The sequence below is a fragment of the Cryptomeria japonica genome, chromosome 4, assembly GCF_030272615.1.
Source record: "Cryptomeria japonica chromosome 4, Sugi_1.0, whole genome shotgun sequence".
Taxonomy (NCBI): Eukaryota; Viridiplantae; Streptophyta; class Pinopsida; order Cupressales; family Cupressaceae; genus Cryptomeria; species Cryptomeria japonica.
The window spans coordinates 240,803,393-240,820,443 of NC_081408.1; positions in this window are offsets into that span (position 1 = coordinate 240,803,393).

The following is a 17,051-nucleotide window of genomic DNA, read 5'->3' on the forward strand; positions in this document are numbered from 1 at the left end:
AAGATTATCTTGAGCACATAGAATCTGCTTTAGCATTGCAGATGTGAAGTTGCAGATATATTTTATTACTATTATTTATTTTTGTAAGTGACAGGAAATCTCTTAACCGAGTGGACCAAACAGTCTTATTTGTAAATCCTCTAGGAAGGTAACATTTTGAATGAGTGTTTGAAATCCTTTAACAAGGTCACTTCTAACAAAGTGAAGATTCTAATAAATTTGAGGGAAATCCCTTAACTGGGTCACATCTAGTAATGTGTTTGTAATCTTTAACATGATTTTCTTTTAACCGAGCATACTCTAGAAGATTATATTTTCTTGTGGGTCTGAAATCCGACAATGGTTTTTCCCTATTTGGGTTTCCACGTTAAATCTGGTGTCAAATGTGTTTTAATGTTTCAAGTTTATCTATTTATGAGTTTGAATGATTTACAATCATAGTTGCATATCAAGAACAGTGCTACCGAGGTTGAATCTGATTAGAATACTGAATTGTGAGTTTATCTGATTCACCCCCCCTCTCATCTAACTAACAAGTACTTCCACTAGTTGGGCAATGTCTTGTCTTGTATAGACCATAGCATACATCAAACTACGAATAGCACTTTCATAAGGGATGTTCTTCATGTCAACAATCTCTTTTGGAGATTTCAGACTGTCAAGCACAGACAGCTTAGTTCCCTGCAAGATGGGAACAACCTATGATTTACAGTCAGACATATGAAACCTATCAAGAACATTGGTTATATATTTTTTCTGGCTAAGCCAAAGTTTCATCTTAGAACTATCTCTTTTTATCTCCATTTCCAGAATGTAATTTGTTGCTCCTAATTCCTTCATTTCAAATTTCATAGATAGTTGATATTTTAAATCTGAGATCATACCTTTTGTATTTTGTATGAACAACATGTCGCCTACATACAAAGCTATGATAAGAATCCTATCACCTTCAGTTTAGTAGTAAACACAATGATCATCTTTTGATCTCACAAATCCCAAGGAAAAACAAATGTATCATACTTTTGATACCACATTCTGGGAGACTGTGTCAAACCATGCAAAGACTTCTTGAGTATGCAAACAAGGTGTTCTTTACCTTTTTCCACAAAGTGCTTAGGCTGAGACATATAAATCTCTTCTTCAAGATCACCAAATAGAGATGTTGTCTTCACATCTGTCTACTCAAACTCCCAATCATATGTTGCTGCAAGTGACAAGAGAAATCTGATAGATATCAACTTAGCCACAAGAGAAAAGATCTCTCCATAGTCAATACCTTCCTTTTGAGAATACCCCTTTGCAACCAATCTTGCTTTGTACTTGTCAATGCTGCCATCTGGACCATACTTCTTTTTGAACACCCACTTGCAGCCTACAGACTTTCTGCCTTTAGACAATGACACCAAATCCCAAGTTCCATTTTTATCCAATGATGGCATTTCATCATTCATGGCTTCCAACCAAGAATCTGAATCAAGCATCTTAATAGCTTCTTTGATATTCTTAGGCTCATTAGTATCTGCAAGTAGCATAAGCACAATTAACATTCAACATAGAGTGACTATACTTATTAGGTGTATACCTAGTAGGTTGCCGCCTCTCTCGAGTAGATCTTCTCAACTCTAGTGTTGAGGCTTCTTGAGGTTCAACAAGAGGCTCATCATCATGTTCTTCTTAAGAGCTACTTGAACTACTGAACTCTCCTCATCTTCAGGTATCTCTAGAGATTCTCCTTAGCTGGAGGAATTTCAACCTCAGTTTCTCCTTTCTTTCCTTTGTTGTGATCTAGTGACATAGGTTTCAGCTCATGAAAAATCACACTTCTACTGTACATAACCTTTCCATTCACTGGATTCCAAAGTTTGTATCCTTTCACACCAACTCCATAACCAATGAAGATACATTTCACAACTTTGTTATCTAACTTAGATCTATTAACATTAGGCACATGAGCATATGCCTCTGCACCAAAAACACAAAGGTGCTTTAAAGAAGGTTTCTTACCAGACCATGCTTCCATAGGTGTTTTGTCAACCAATGCTGAAGTAGGAGAATGATTCAGCAGGTAACATGTTGTATCAACTACTTCAACCCATTATTTTTGTTCCAGCATAGCTCCACTCAACAAGCTTCTTGATTTCTCCATTAGAGACCGATTCAACCTTTCAACAACTCCATTTTGTTGTGGAGTGTAAGGTACAGTCTTATGTCTCTTAATTCCATGACCAACACCATACTTATCAAAATCTACACTATAGTATTCACCACCATTGTCTATTCTTAAATATTTAATCCTTTTCCCAGTTTGATTTTCAACAAGGTTCTTAAACTCCTTAAACCAACTGAACACTTCTGATTTACTTTTAAGAAAGTACACAAATGCCCTTCTTGAATAATCATCTATAAAAGATACATAGTACTTAGACTTAGATAGAGAAGGAACATCCACTGGACCAAACACATCAGAGTGAACATAATCCAGAATGTCAGAAGACTTATGAGAACTGGAATAAAACTGAACATGGTTATGTTTTCCATATATGCAGTGTTCACCAAAATCGAACTCAAAACTACAATCATCCTGACCTTCAACCAGATTCTTATTCTTCAAAGATTTTAAACCTTTTTCACGTATGTGGCCTAACCTATTATGCTAGAGCATTTTTTTCTCAGTAGGAAGTTTAGCTTCCAATGAATTAGCATTATGCATCATTACAGTTGTCTTAACAGACTTTTCAGAGGTTACATTACAACATATATGTTCAACATTTAACTTATACATTGTACCAATGCGATCACCCTTTGCCAATACAATGGAACCCCTAGTCATCTTCCAACCACCAAATACAAATGTAACTTGTACTCCAACATCATTAAGTTTACTTACAGAGAGAAGGTTTCTTGCCAAACCCGGTATATGAAGAACTCCATTGATCCCCTTCACTCTACCATCTGGGAATTGAATTTTAATTCTGCCTCTCCCTACAATCTCCAACATAGAATCACTAGCCAAGTATACCTTTCCACCAGCATACGATTCATACTTTGAGAACCACTCCTTGTGGGAGGTCATGTGAAAAGATGCACCAGAATCTACTAACCAGGTGTCATTTGAGGTAGGCACTGCCAGGGCTGCTACAAATGCATCTGCATCACTTTGAGAAGATTTAGTGTTAGAATACTTCTTCTTATTCTTCTCCTACTTGCAATCCTTTCGGATATGGCCCTTTCTACCCACAGTTCCAGCACTTCACCTTTGACTTCTTGCCTGGAGATTTTGATCTCTCTTGAGACTTGGACTTGGACTTGGCCTTCTTTCCTTTCTTCTTGTCTTTGTCCTTCAGTCTGCCTCAAATAGAGAGTGCATATTTTTTCATCTCAGAAGACTTCTTTCTCATTTCTTCTGACAAAAGAGTATTAACCATAGTATCCATCTTGAACTGGGTCGTAGTACTACCGATAGCCATCACTAAGTGATCCCAAGAGTTGGGCAATGAATGGACACACCAACAGAAGTTAATTGTGCAAGAAACATGTTGAATGCATTCAAATGGTCTTCCAATGGTGTTCCTGCATCCATCTTTAGAGAGTACAACTTCTTCCTTGAGAAAAGTTTATTCACCAAGGACTTGCCTTGATAAATATCTCCCAACTTATTCTAGAGAAGATGTGCAGTTTTCTCTTCATGGACGTTTAATAGAATAGAATCAGCAAGACATATCCTGATTAGACCCCTTGCCTTTCAATTGGATAATTCCCAATCCTCTTGCTTCATTCTTGTAGGTTTCTGTGTAGACATAGAAATCAAAAGGTCTCGTCCGACCAACAAGTCTTCCATCTTGAGTTTCCATAGTTCAAAACTAGAACCATTAAACTTCTCCATGTCTATGCACCCTGAGGTGCTCACCATCTTAACCTGTAAAACAAACAAGTAGACACTCTACAAGACTCCCACTGAAATAGAATTGACACAAAAAACCAACCCTACCCAACAAGGATAAAAAAATAGGCCAAGCTCTGATACCACTTGTAAGGAAAGAACAATGCGTAAACACCTTCCTAATATCAATTAATAGGGAAGATCATGCAAGAATGTAGTTTAAAACTTTTATAGAACATTAAGAATAATATATAGACAAACAAATAGAATCAACACAAAGAAAAAACACCAAGAATTACGTGGGAAAACCCTTTCAGGAAAAAACCCACCACCAATAGTTGAAACACTTTATTTCTAGTAAACGAATTTACAATAAAGTTTCAGTCTACAACTATAGGTATTCGTTCTTAGATTCTCATGAACTGGACACTACAATCGGATCTTGGATATCAGTATATTCACCATAGTTATCCAATGGCTTCATATATAAGATTGTTGATAGTTCATCTAAGCAACTACACCAACGGTTTCAAGTCTAACCATCTGCATCGATTTGCATTCATGAGAAAAATAATATCTGACATGCCCCATGAAGTCGGGTTGGTTTGTATTCATATACACCTACAAGACAATCTTCAATGTCCAAGTGCTTATCTTTTGGACTCCGGTTTGAGCGCACACCCATAGTCAGTCTCTACTCCATCGACCATCAGAAAAAACCACAAATGCATTGCTCCGATCTTCCGATGATACTCTGATCACTGAAGGCAATTCCATCGGGTCATGGACAAGACAACCAAATAGCTATCCCGATCGTTTGATCTTCCTTAATCTACTCGATCTCTCTTTTTGCACTCCGCCATGTGGTACCCCCTGATTGGCTCCGGGGCCCCTACCTTGCCACCTTAGCACGACCTCACTAACCTCCTGGAATGAAGCTCTTCTTTGTTGGGCCCCACCTTGGTCGCCAAGTCACGGAGGATAAACTTCATGCATCTTGCCATAGCAGTATAGTGATAATTGTCTGATCATCCCAAACTTGCTCACTAGTTAACTCATCTAAGTTTCTCTCTTGCCAGGTCCCACCATGGTCGTCAAGTCATAGAGGATAAACTTTGTGCATCTTGCCATAGCCGTATAGTGACAATCATCCGATAATCTCAGACTTGCTCACCCATTAACCCATCTGAGTTGCTCTTTTGCTGGGCCCCACCACTTGGTCACCAAGCCATGATAGATAATGTTCGTGCATCTCCATCATGCGATATAGCGACAATCGTTGATCCACCTTCAACTTGCACGGTCTTTAACACATTTCTTTTTGCACGTGCTTTGTCACCAAGGCGCAAGGATTAACTGATGATCATCTTCTCGTCGTGGTATAGCGACAAGTGTTGGATCATCTCAGACTTGATCACTTGTTAAACGATCATAGGAAGAAGATTCCATCGGCCCATCGACAAGAATCAAATCGATAGTTGTTCAAATGGGATAGGTTACTCCAATCAGTTTGAACATAGGTCAAGTTAATTTGAGGCACATATTTCCAACAGAGATAACAACCTGATATTGAGGAGAACTCTTCCAATTGGAGGGCTTTGTTCTTTTTTCTGTTGGAAGTAAAATGTCTACCATACAACCCGAAAAAAATTGAGAAGGAATCAGAGAAAGAGGAGGATTCGCTTGAAACAGAACAACCTAGAAAGGTCTTGCAACATTATCAACATTATTTGGAGGTACGGGACTCTCTGATAAGTCAACTACACTTGCTATCCCACTTGGTGTAGAAGAAGGAGATGCAATAGACCTTTAAGGAAATTAGTCACAAAATCCTTGCAAACCCTAACAACATCAATACCCGATCCTTGACACTGCAAGTTAAAATGACCCAATTTATCTATACGGTCATCAACATCTCTGGTACCCTGTATGCAAATTTCTTGATTCCATTTCCCTATAGAGGAAGTCATTAGAATAGACTTGGGAAGTGTCTTTGTGAGGTTTAGCAATAGGCATACCCTGACAGTTAAATGGGCAAGTTCATATGGGATAAGGTCATGCTTGATAAAAATACCCATTTGATTAGCCAAAATTTCCACAATATTTGGATCACGATACTCAAGTGGGAGCCCTGAGAGAGTACTCCAAAAAGGCATGAAAAGGGGGGGAACTGAATCCAGACTAAAATTTGGAACCCATGCCAAAGTGATATTACCAACACCCTTACAAAACCACCCTTTATATCTATGAACATAATTTCTATGTTTTTTAGAATTAAAAATGGCAATGAAAAAGAGAGATTTCTTATCCATCAAAAAAATATCCTTCAAACCCAACCAAATCTGTTTAGCCCAAAATGAAAATTGCATAAAGGAAATAGTAGAATGAAGTTTACCAATGAGGGTTGTGGCACATAATAGATCTATTTGAGGCTAAATAAGGTGGTCCAGAAAAATGATCTTATATACACCCGCAGACTTGCCTGATTCTCCAGTATTAGTAGCATTCGCGACCTTTGGTGAGACTGGAACCTGACTACCCTCTTTAGCTATACCATTTGAATGTTGCCCATTACCTTATGCATCCAAATTTTGTGCTAGAGAATCAGGAAGATATGTGCAAGGGGTTTTGTTTCTCTAGTTCTGTGTAACCTTTTTTGGTTTGAAGGGTGCTTCTTGGCGCAAATTATTTATTGAAATATTGTTTGGGGTTGAAAGAAATTTGGGGTTTATCAAATGGGTATTATTTGACTAGGTCACATATGATGGAAGATTAACAGGATTATCCTGCAAATCAAATAGAGAACGAGGTGACAACAGTGGTGTCCCCTCACAAATGTCAAAGGGGGGCTATGGTGTTCAATCTAATCAGTGTTCAAAACGATGTCGCGGAAATCTTCTTTCTCTCTCCTTACCCTGCAATTTGCCCGAAAACCATTGGACTCCACCAAAAGAACACCTATCCTCTGATATAACGTTATGTAGCTGCCACAAAGCCCACCAAACTCCCACGGGTCCAAGCCCTAGCAACCTTGGTTGCATGGCTCGTCACATCACTCAGGGTTAACAATACCTTAAAATTGATCAAAAGCTTGAATATGCTTTCATGATCATCTGAAAGCAAAAGCAAAGAGCCAAAACTGTTGATAATATGCAAAAGCTCGAATATGCTTTCACTATGATTCCAATGGCCGATATAAATGTCTTATTCTACAAACCTAATCGAAAGCGAGAACTTTTGTTGTTCCCACTGGGCGATCTTTGTTATTGCCATCGTTTGGCTTGTTATCGCCACCGTTTGGCAGAGGTCACAAGTCTTGCCACCACCGCCCACCCTGCTAGTCTCACTGCCTTTCGGTTGATGGTTGTAGAGCGATTCACAGGCTAGACAACCATTGCCGCCCATCCTGCAACTCCCGCCGCCCACCTTGCAAGTCTCTCCGCCTCCCAGTTAAGGGTTTAGGGTTGCAGAGTGATCATTATTAGTAAATAAATATTATGTTTATACCTACCCTATTATTTAATTGGTTGACATTTGGGAATAAGTAAATAATATTATTTTATATTCTTACCTTGATTTTTGGAAGGGATTTGGTATAGAATATAGTTTATTGGAATATTTTTATTGGTTGGGCTTCTTTTATAATTTTTGAATGATTTTATTTATTGCCTTTTTTTAAGCATTTGGGGGGGGAGCTTCTGTAATGATTTTTCTATGACTTTGGAGAATTTTGAAAGTTGTCGGAGTTTTGTTTTGGTTTCAATTTGGAGCTTGGTTGGATTAGAAGCTTGGATTGGATTGTTGAAGAATTTGGTTTTTATCTTCATCGAATTTCTCTTGCCATCACTCTATTTATTAAAGCTGTGAGATTTCCACAATCCATTGCATTATTCATTTGTTTCTTTTGGATTCAATTGTGTGAGAAAAATTTTATCATCAACGTTTCGAATCACACTCTATGATTCATCATCAGGATGAAGAAGAATTCTACGGAGATGGAAGATAGTGATTTGCAGATTTGAGGAGCAATAAAAAGATGGGAGGAAAGAAAAAGGCACAGAGAACAAGGAAGATAAAAAATAAAATAAAAACAATTATTCAAAAGAAAACAACTAAAAGACAATATAGAATAAAAGAAGAAGAAAAGACAAATAGGGGAAAGTATAAGACATCAAGAGAAAAATATAAAAAGAACCTAATAAAATAAAGATGATATGTGTGTGTGTGGACTAAATAATGCACACAGTCAAAAAATATATATAAATGAAAAAATATATATATATGAAAAAATATAAGTAAAATAAGATTATTAAATATACAAATGAAAAAATGTAAAAATATAAATTAAATATATATTTTTACATTTTTCATTTGTATATTTATTAATCTTATTTTTCTTATATTTTTTAAATTTTTCATTTGGATATTTATTAATATTATTACTTTATTTTACTTCTTTTTCCATTTGTATAAATTTGATAAAGACTATAAATATAAAAAACCTATATGCAAACCCCTAAAGAAAATACCAAACAAATAAATACTCAAAAGAGAAGAAGAAATAATAGCTTACACTAAATAAAAGAGCAAACACAAAAATGATAAAATATGTATATGTGTGTGTGCATGTGTAAATAAATACATAGATGCATACATACATACATATATGCCTTCACATTCCCTTATTTTCTTGTCAATGTCTATAGTGAACTTGGGCAAAATCAGACATGACTTGTATATGTTACCACCTTCATCAATTGCATCCTAAATACTTTTTAATGTAGTTTCCAAACTAATTCTATAAACTTCACATCCCTATCTGAAACTATGCTGAGAGGCAGCCCATGAATTCTTACCACCTATTTGAAAAATAAATGTGCAATGTAACTAGCATCATGCGTAGTCTTGCAAGGAACAAAATGACTCATTTTATTAAACCGGTCAACAATGACAAAAATACTATCCAGGCCAGTCTTGGTCTTTGGTAATCCCACAATGAAATCCATACTAATGCACTCCCACGGTCTATTGGGAATTGGTAAAGGTTGATATAGTCCATCATTTGAACTAGTACCCTTGGCTTTCTGACACACAATACACTGCTCAACATACTTCCTGATATCTTTATGCATTTTTGGCCAATAATAAAATCTTTGCACCAACTCAAGTGTTTTATTCAGACCAAAATGTCCACTAAGACTTCCATTATGTTTTTCCTATATGATATTTTCCCTCATAGATCCTCTTGGCACACATAACTGACATCCCTTAAACAAAAGACCACTCTATAATGTGTAGTCTACATATTGGCTATTGAAATGATTATTAAACTCACTGCATACCTTGTATACCTCAAAAAAATCTTCATCTTCCTTGGAAAGCTCCTTGAAACTTTCCACAACTATGCTCTGCAAAGTCACTTCTTGGACAGTGAGAATTCTTCTACTTAAGGCATCTACTACCTTTTTCAGTTGTCCCTTTTTGTGCTTGATAGTGAAAGTGTATGCCTACAGGTATTCTATCCATTTGATGTGTATATTGCTCAACTTTTCTTGTGAATTAATAAAACTCAAGGCTTGGTTATCTGTAAACACTACAAATTATTTGGGAAAAAGATAATGCCTCTGCTTCCTAAGAGCTTGCACTAAGGCATAAAATTATAAGTCATAGGATGAGTATTTCTACTTGCCTTCATTAAATTTCTCACTATAGAATGCTATTGGTCTTCCCTCTTGGTTCAAAATAACTCCTACTGCTATATGACTAGCATCACATTCTAGGGTAAACAACTTATCAAAACTTGGTAAAACTAGGATGGGTTGGGTAGCTATCCTCTTTTTGAGTAATTCAAACCCCTGGTCAGCTCCTTTAGTCCACCTAAACTCAGTTTTCAACCCACCCTTAATTGTATCAAGAACAGGAGCACAAATTTCACTAAAACCTCGAATGAACTTTCTATAAAATTGGGCAAGCCCATGGAAACTTCTTACCTCAGTAGCAGTTCTCGATGTAGGCCAACTCTGTATTGATTCCACCTTGCTACGATCCATTTTCAAAGTGCCTTGTGACACTACAAAACCCAGATAAATGAGGTTGTGTTTCATAAATTCATAGTTTTCAAGGTTGATTGCCAGATGTTCCTCATGCAGTTTCCTTAATACAATCTGCAAGTGTTCAAGATGCTCTTTCTCTATTTTGCTAAATATGAGGATATCATCAAGGTATACTACTACAAATCTACCTATGTAGTCCTTCGACACCTCATTCATCAACCTCATGAATGTACTAGGGGCGTTAGTAAGCCCAAATGGCATAATTAACCACTCATATAACCCTTCTGTAGTCTTAAAAGTTGTTTTCCATTCATCCCCTTCTTTAATCCAGATTTGATGATATTCACTCTTTAAATCCAACTTAGTAAAATGCTTTGCTTCTTCAAGACAATCCATTAAATCCTCAATTCTAGGGATAGGAAACTTGTATCTTATGGTGATTCTATTTATTGCCCTAGAGTCAGTACATAATGTCCATTTACCTCCTTTCTTGGTTGCTAACACCACTGGTACAACACATGGAATTATACTTTTTTTTATTAGACCTTAGTCAAGCAACTCTTGTACTTATCTTTCCACTTCCTTGTTTTGTTCAGGAGTCATCTTATATGTAGCCTTATTAGGTAGTGATGCTCTGAGTATAAAGTCTATCTGGTGACTTAGTGTTCTAGGAGGAGGTAGCATTACGGGTGTTCCATCACTCACAATGTCCTTAAATTGTTCTAACAACTATTGAACCTCTTTAGGTAAACTTTCTTGTTTAATCTTCTCTTCTTGACTAGGTTTCACTAAGAGAGAATAATGTTCTCCATCTCCTTTCTTTAGATCTCTCAAAAATTCTTTTCCTCCAACCAACAACACATTAGATCTACTAAGCTTGGTTCCTTCATCCTCTACAAAAGATTGAATCACGTATGTCACCCCTTCCTTTGTGAATGCATAAGATTTCTTCTCTCCATCATGGATAGCTTTTCTATCAAATTGCCACTGTCTACCTAGCAACAAATGACAAGCATCCATGGGTAGAACATCACATAAAATTCTATCAGAATATTTCACAATTGCAAACTCAACCCATACTTGTTCATTTACTAGCACATGTTGTCCTTTATTCAACCATGTGATCTTGTAAGGACGACTATGTCGCATGCTACTCAACCCAAGTTTACTTATTTATTCTTCAAAGATGATATTATCAGTTGATCCTGAGTCAATGATTACTTTACAGACCTTACCAAGTATCTTGCACTTTATTCTGAAAAGAGACCTCCTCTGTTTTAGTTCTTCTTTAACCGGCTCCTTGATTAGTACCCTTCTAGTCATTATATTATCACCACTCTTTGGGTCAATATTTACTTCAGGAGACTTCACACTACTGGAATCCTCTTTCCCATTATTAATTCTTTTCCTGTTATGTGATGGGGTTTCCTTCTCTGGACACCTATAGGAAGGATGACCAAACTTACTGCAATGGTAACACTTCATGTTTACAAAGTATGAACCTCCACCAGAACTTCCAGATCTACCTCTATTGTTGCTATTAGGACCTCTTCCTCTACCATAACTTCCTCTTCCACTGGATTCATTGGACTGCTCAGTCAATTTCGACTCTCCTTGCAATCTTGTTTCACTTCCTCTACCTCCATAGTTTCCTCTGAAACCTCTTAAATCTCGGCCTCTGCCTCTGCCTCTACTGGTGCTTCCATGTTTCCTCTTATTATTTTCTTCTACCTTCAGGGCCAACTAGTAACAATTGTGAATGGTATTTAGACTCAACAAACTTATTTCTTCTTGTATGTTCCATCTCAGACCATTAAGGTATCTTACTACTCTGATGCTCTCATCCTCCATCACTTTTGACCTTAGACACAACTTCTGGAACTCTTCAGTGTAGGTACTTACATCTAACTCCTTTTGCCTTAGATTTTGTCTTTTCCTATACAACTACACTTCATAATCCTCAGGAAGATAAGTCTCTTTGATTTTTCTTACCATCCCTTTCCATGTAGAGATGGGGATCTTAACTTCTCTCTCTCTCTCTCTCTCTCTCTCTCTCTCTCTCTCACACACACACACATTTTGTATAAACTTCCACCAAGTTACAACAACACCTCTCATTCTTGACTTAGCCACCTTAACCTTCTGGGCCTCAGTCACACCATCATACCCAAAATGGTTTTCCATACCCTCTATCCATTCCATTACGGACTTTGCTTCCATCTTGTCACTAAATAGTGGTACTCCTTCGAAAGAGTTTCCACTCATTGCCTTCAAATCCTTCAAGAATGGTTCTTGATCAATAACAGAGTCTGGTATAGGGACTTCATCCTCTATTGCCAACATTTTACCCTTCTCATCTATCTTCCCACTCACTTCTATTGTCTTGACTTCCATCACATTGAGTTTCTGCTCCAACTTCTCCAACCTTCCCTTGAGCAATCAGTTTTCATCTTCTTTGTCAGCCACCTGCTTAGCCAATTCTACATTGGTCACCATCTTTACTCCTTCTGATACTAGATCAGTCTTGCACTCTTCACCCCAAGTCCTTGATTTATTCTGATACCAATCTGATAGGGAGGATCCTATTTGCTTGAGTCGGCTTGACTCACTCCAAGGCTTTCTTCCTAGCCTAACCCGAGAATATGTCTCTCTATTCCCCTAATCCTCTCTAGGTACTCACTACCGAGGGTTGTTACTCTACTCCTTGTGAATTCACTTTCGTAAATCCACCAACTCACTAATCCATTGAATCTAACCAAACACCTTACAAGGTTTTCTCTATCATGGAATATTCCTACAACTTCTCCTAAGTTGTTTTCTTCTCATGCTAGGACCTTCTCTCCATTCGATCCCATCTTCCTCTGGTCTGAGGCTGATAGCCTAGACTCCGGTCTACCCTGCAAGTGATTTCCTTTTGGTCACTGACACCTAGCCAGGCTATCATCAAGCTTGCCTAGGGCCAGTTTGCTGAAACAGACAATGCCATTCCCTGGTCTACTACAAATGGAACTCTATTGTACATGACTGGCTCTTCTTGACAACCTACAATGATTGGGTGGGTCCCACGATGGAGAATCAAGACAGAGCCATGTTTATGACTACTTGTCACCAACAAAAAACAAGAAACTAAATGACAACTTATTTATAGATCCGAGCTTGGAATGACTTCAAAATCAGAACTTACAAAACACAGAAAAGTCACATTTACTCTATCACACTAGCATTTAAAAAATTAAGCCATTATTTACAGAATTCTGAGAAAATAACCAGAAAATGATCTTCTAATTGTGATTGCTTAGAATTTTGTTTTTGTGGAACTGACACATCCAACAATCCCAAATCCAACCCCTTATAGAATGCCCATTGGGTCTTTTATAGCCTCTACAACATGTTCTGAATAAACATCCCCAACAGATGAGATTCAACTCAACACAAATCAGACACAATTCGGTTTGTCTATAACTGATTTTCAACCTCCACTGGGTCATCAGGTTAGCATCACAATACTTATCCCAACGTCCGATGGTGGTTTACAACTTACTTGTTTTTCCTATCAGGTCATCGTAGTAACCTCAAAACACTAACTTTGATGTCCGATGACATTTGACAAACTGCACACTTCCTCATCGGTTTCCATTGGGTCATCGGAGTAGCCACAAAACATTCTTGTCAATGGCCAATGGTGCACTCCCAACAAAGAGTTTCCTTATCGGGTTGTTGGTATAGCCTAAAACACCTCCTGTTGATGGTTGATGGTGCACTCCAAAACGTATGTTTTCCCATCAGGTTATCGAGCTGCACACAAATTGGTTAGACCGATATTCGATGGCTCCACTTTGTCTCACTCTGCTTGCAGTCTTCTTGTTGGGTCCCACCATGGTCGCCAATTCGCAGGTGACAAACCTTGTGTAGCTTGCCATAGCGGTATAGCAACCGATGTAGATCAACCTGGGACTTGCTCACCCATTAGTCAACGGTTTAGTCGATGGTTTCATCGAGCTATCGGGGTAGGTGGAAAACATTCCTGCTGATATCTGATGGTTTTCTTTGAGTTGCTCCAACCACTGACGACTTCATCAGGGCAGGTTATGCCAAAAACATGAAGTTTCAAATATGAAGACAAAAATGCATTCCAAGCTCCAAATATGCAACCTAATGGACTAGAATCAGTCCTTATGCCAAAATTTCCAAAATTGCAAAGGGTATTTCCTCACCCTTAGGTGCTCTTGCACCACTAAGGTTATGGTCCATGGTTGGGAGAGTAGGCTCTTGCATGTGTAGGATTGAGGTCATGAGCAATAGATCGCCAAGAAAGGGTCTAAACCTATCATGGAACCACATGAAGAGCTTATGATTAATTGCAAGTGATAACTATAATAATTGATTAGTGGGTTTGGGTAATTAGGTATTCACATAATCAAGATAATGAATTTGCATTGTATTCCCCAATGGTGGGTCCTAGGGAGGTGGTTTTGTGAATTATGGTTGGGAAGATAATTGGAGTGGTAAAATGACCTCTCTTGTTTGGCTCCAAGGTTGAGGCAGATTCCAGATGAGGCTAGCATGTGATGACACTCTTCCCTACATGTGTCCATTATCCTTATTCCCTTTGATGATTATGCCTCTGGGAGTTTATTGGTTTATGATTAGCCTTGTGATGTGATTTGATTCATTGTTATGGTTGTTGTCTTTGTGGATGCCATGTTATGTCTTTTGGTTGTTAGGTGTTAGCCTAGGTCTTGAGTGTGAGTTGGAACCCCATATCATCTCCTAGTATGGGGGGTGGTTCCTATTTGGTTCCACATGGTCGGGTAGTTTGATTCCTTCTTCCATTGGGATGTTCTTAATTAGATGCTTACATGAGTGGATATAGATTTATATTATCTCATCATGTGGATGGACCCTTTTGGAGCATAATCTATGTAATTGGAATTGATATCATGTATTTTGTGTTTTGAGAGAGATGCAATAGTAAATAAAACTATGTAATTAATATCTTGTGGACATATGTTTTAGGACTTCTAGTGGGTTGATTTTAGAATGATATGTATTGGATAAGATCGTTGTAATGATTATTCAATGTGCATGTAATTCCATATTAGAAGAGAATTAAATGATTGAGTGATACGAATGGATTATCTTATGTATATCTTGTGGATGACAGTGGATAAGTTAGTGCTCATGTATGCCTTGGTTGAAAGATATTAAACCTTAAATGTTAGTTATCCTTGGAATATAGAAAAGAATGAGTAGTTGTAGATTTGTATGGACTTTATGATTCTTCTTTATGTGAAGCTTATTTCTATGTAGTGAGATAGTATAATGAATCATGATGACATTGAAAATATAAAAGAGAATGTACATGTACCATGTATTCATATGTAATAGGACATGATGATGAGGTAGTTGAGGTTATGGTATTGTAATGGAATAGGATGTTGTATTCATTATATAATACATGTTGTAAGAATATTCATTAGGTAGAAAGAGATAGAGATTTATATGGAATAATATTTGAAATGGTTAGCTATGTGTGTGTTCTTAATGTAGAAATTGTGTTATTAGATAATCTTGTTATAAGTAATCTCATTGAAAAGTAACTAGCATTTGTTGTATAGACTTGTTTATGGTTGTGTATATGTTATCTTGATGGGATGTATGATGAAATTAAGAAAGAAAAGAATTGGAATTCCTTATATGTTGATAGTGCTATTTGGATTCATACCGAGTTAGATAGATAGTAAAGAAATGGGGAATTAGGAACACTTGGAATTTGTGTTTTAAAATGAACTAGCGAGTTAATGGGAACGTGATAGGATAAGTGTTTGGGAACTCATGGTTCTCATGATAAGAGAGATAGTAATGCAATCAAGTTATAGTAGATGTTAATCATTTTATGATATTGTTGTGTTATGTGTTATTGCTAGTAAGTAATGATGTTAAAGTATCATAGGGAAAGAATTAATAGATGAACGGATGAATGATTATAGGTACGCATTGAGATGATAATTGTTATAATGCTATTTCCTCTTGCATTGTATGAGGTTATGGTTTTCTTCATGATGTTGTATGCATTCATGTTATGTTAATCTATGATTTGGAGTAATGATAGTTTACTATGTTGCATTAAGAAGATGTAAGAAAACAATTATCTCTATTTGTTAAGTTAGTTTAGTTATTTTTTTCTAGGTTATTTTGGCGAACATTGCATGTTTTTAAATCCTAAGTGCATCAAAGATCAAAAGTAGTGATAAAATGAAAGTATTTGATGATTATGTAACCTTGGTCTACAAAGAGAAACACCATTGCATGCAAGTTAAAATGATAACAATAGATTTAATAACTTCTATAATAAAGAGTTTATATCACATTGAAGAGTCAATGTAAGAATTAATGAACATACAAATAGTATTACCACTACTAGGGCTATCTCCAATGAGCTAAAATATGTAATACTTAAATATTTATTTTAAGTAGTTTGAAATATTAAAGACGAGAAGCAAATAGCACAATAACAATACTCCAAATGAGGTAGCAAGAAGTGATTGACAGAGTTGAGAATATCTTGGTAGATCCCCAAGGGTCAAAGGTAGAGAGATTGCATAAAGAAATTGTGAAAAGTCCCTTTGGAATGAAAAAGTCATGATTATGCTTTTGAATCTTAAGAACTTAGAGATTCTTATGTGTTGTGCTATCGACCAAAATAATTTTATTAAAAATTTGCACAAGTTTTCCAAACATTACATAAAACACACTATATTTCTTATAGAAATATCAAAATGTATTATTAAAGTGCAAGATAAGATGAATTAATAATATAATGTGAGATAATATAAGTATGTAATTTTTGACATTACACATTCACCCTGTAATGCCCCTCTAGGAATCATTCTTTTGACAGATGCTAATGAATCTCATGTGTTTTTTTTAACTTCCTTATTGATGAGTTAATTCCTCTTGATTGAGATATTTTGTGTTGTTTTCGTTTGGTATATATTGGTTATGCACTTTATCTTTATGTATGATTAGATGTAAGATTTTATTTATGTGTACTAACCCATGGACTGACATATTTGCTTTATGTATGAGATGTATCATGTGTTCGACTTCATGTATAT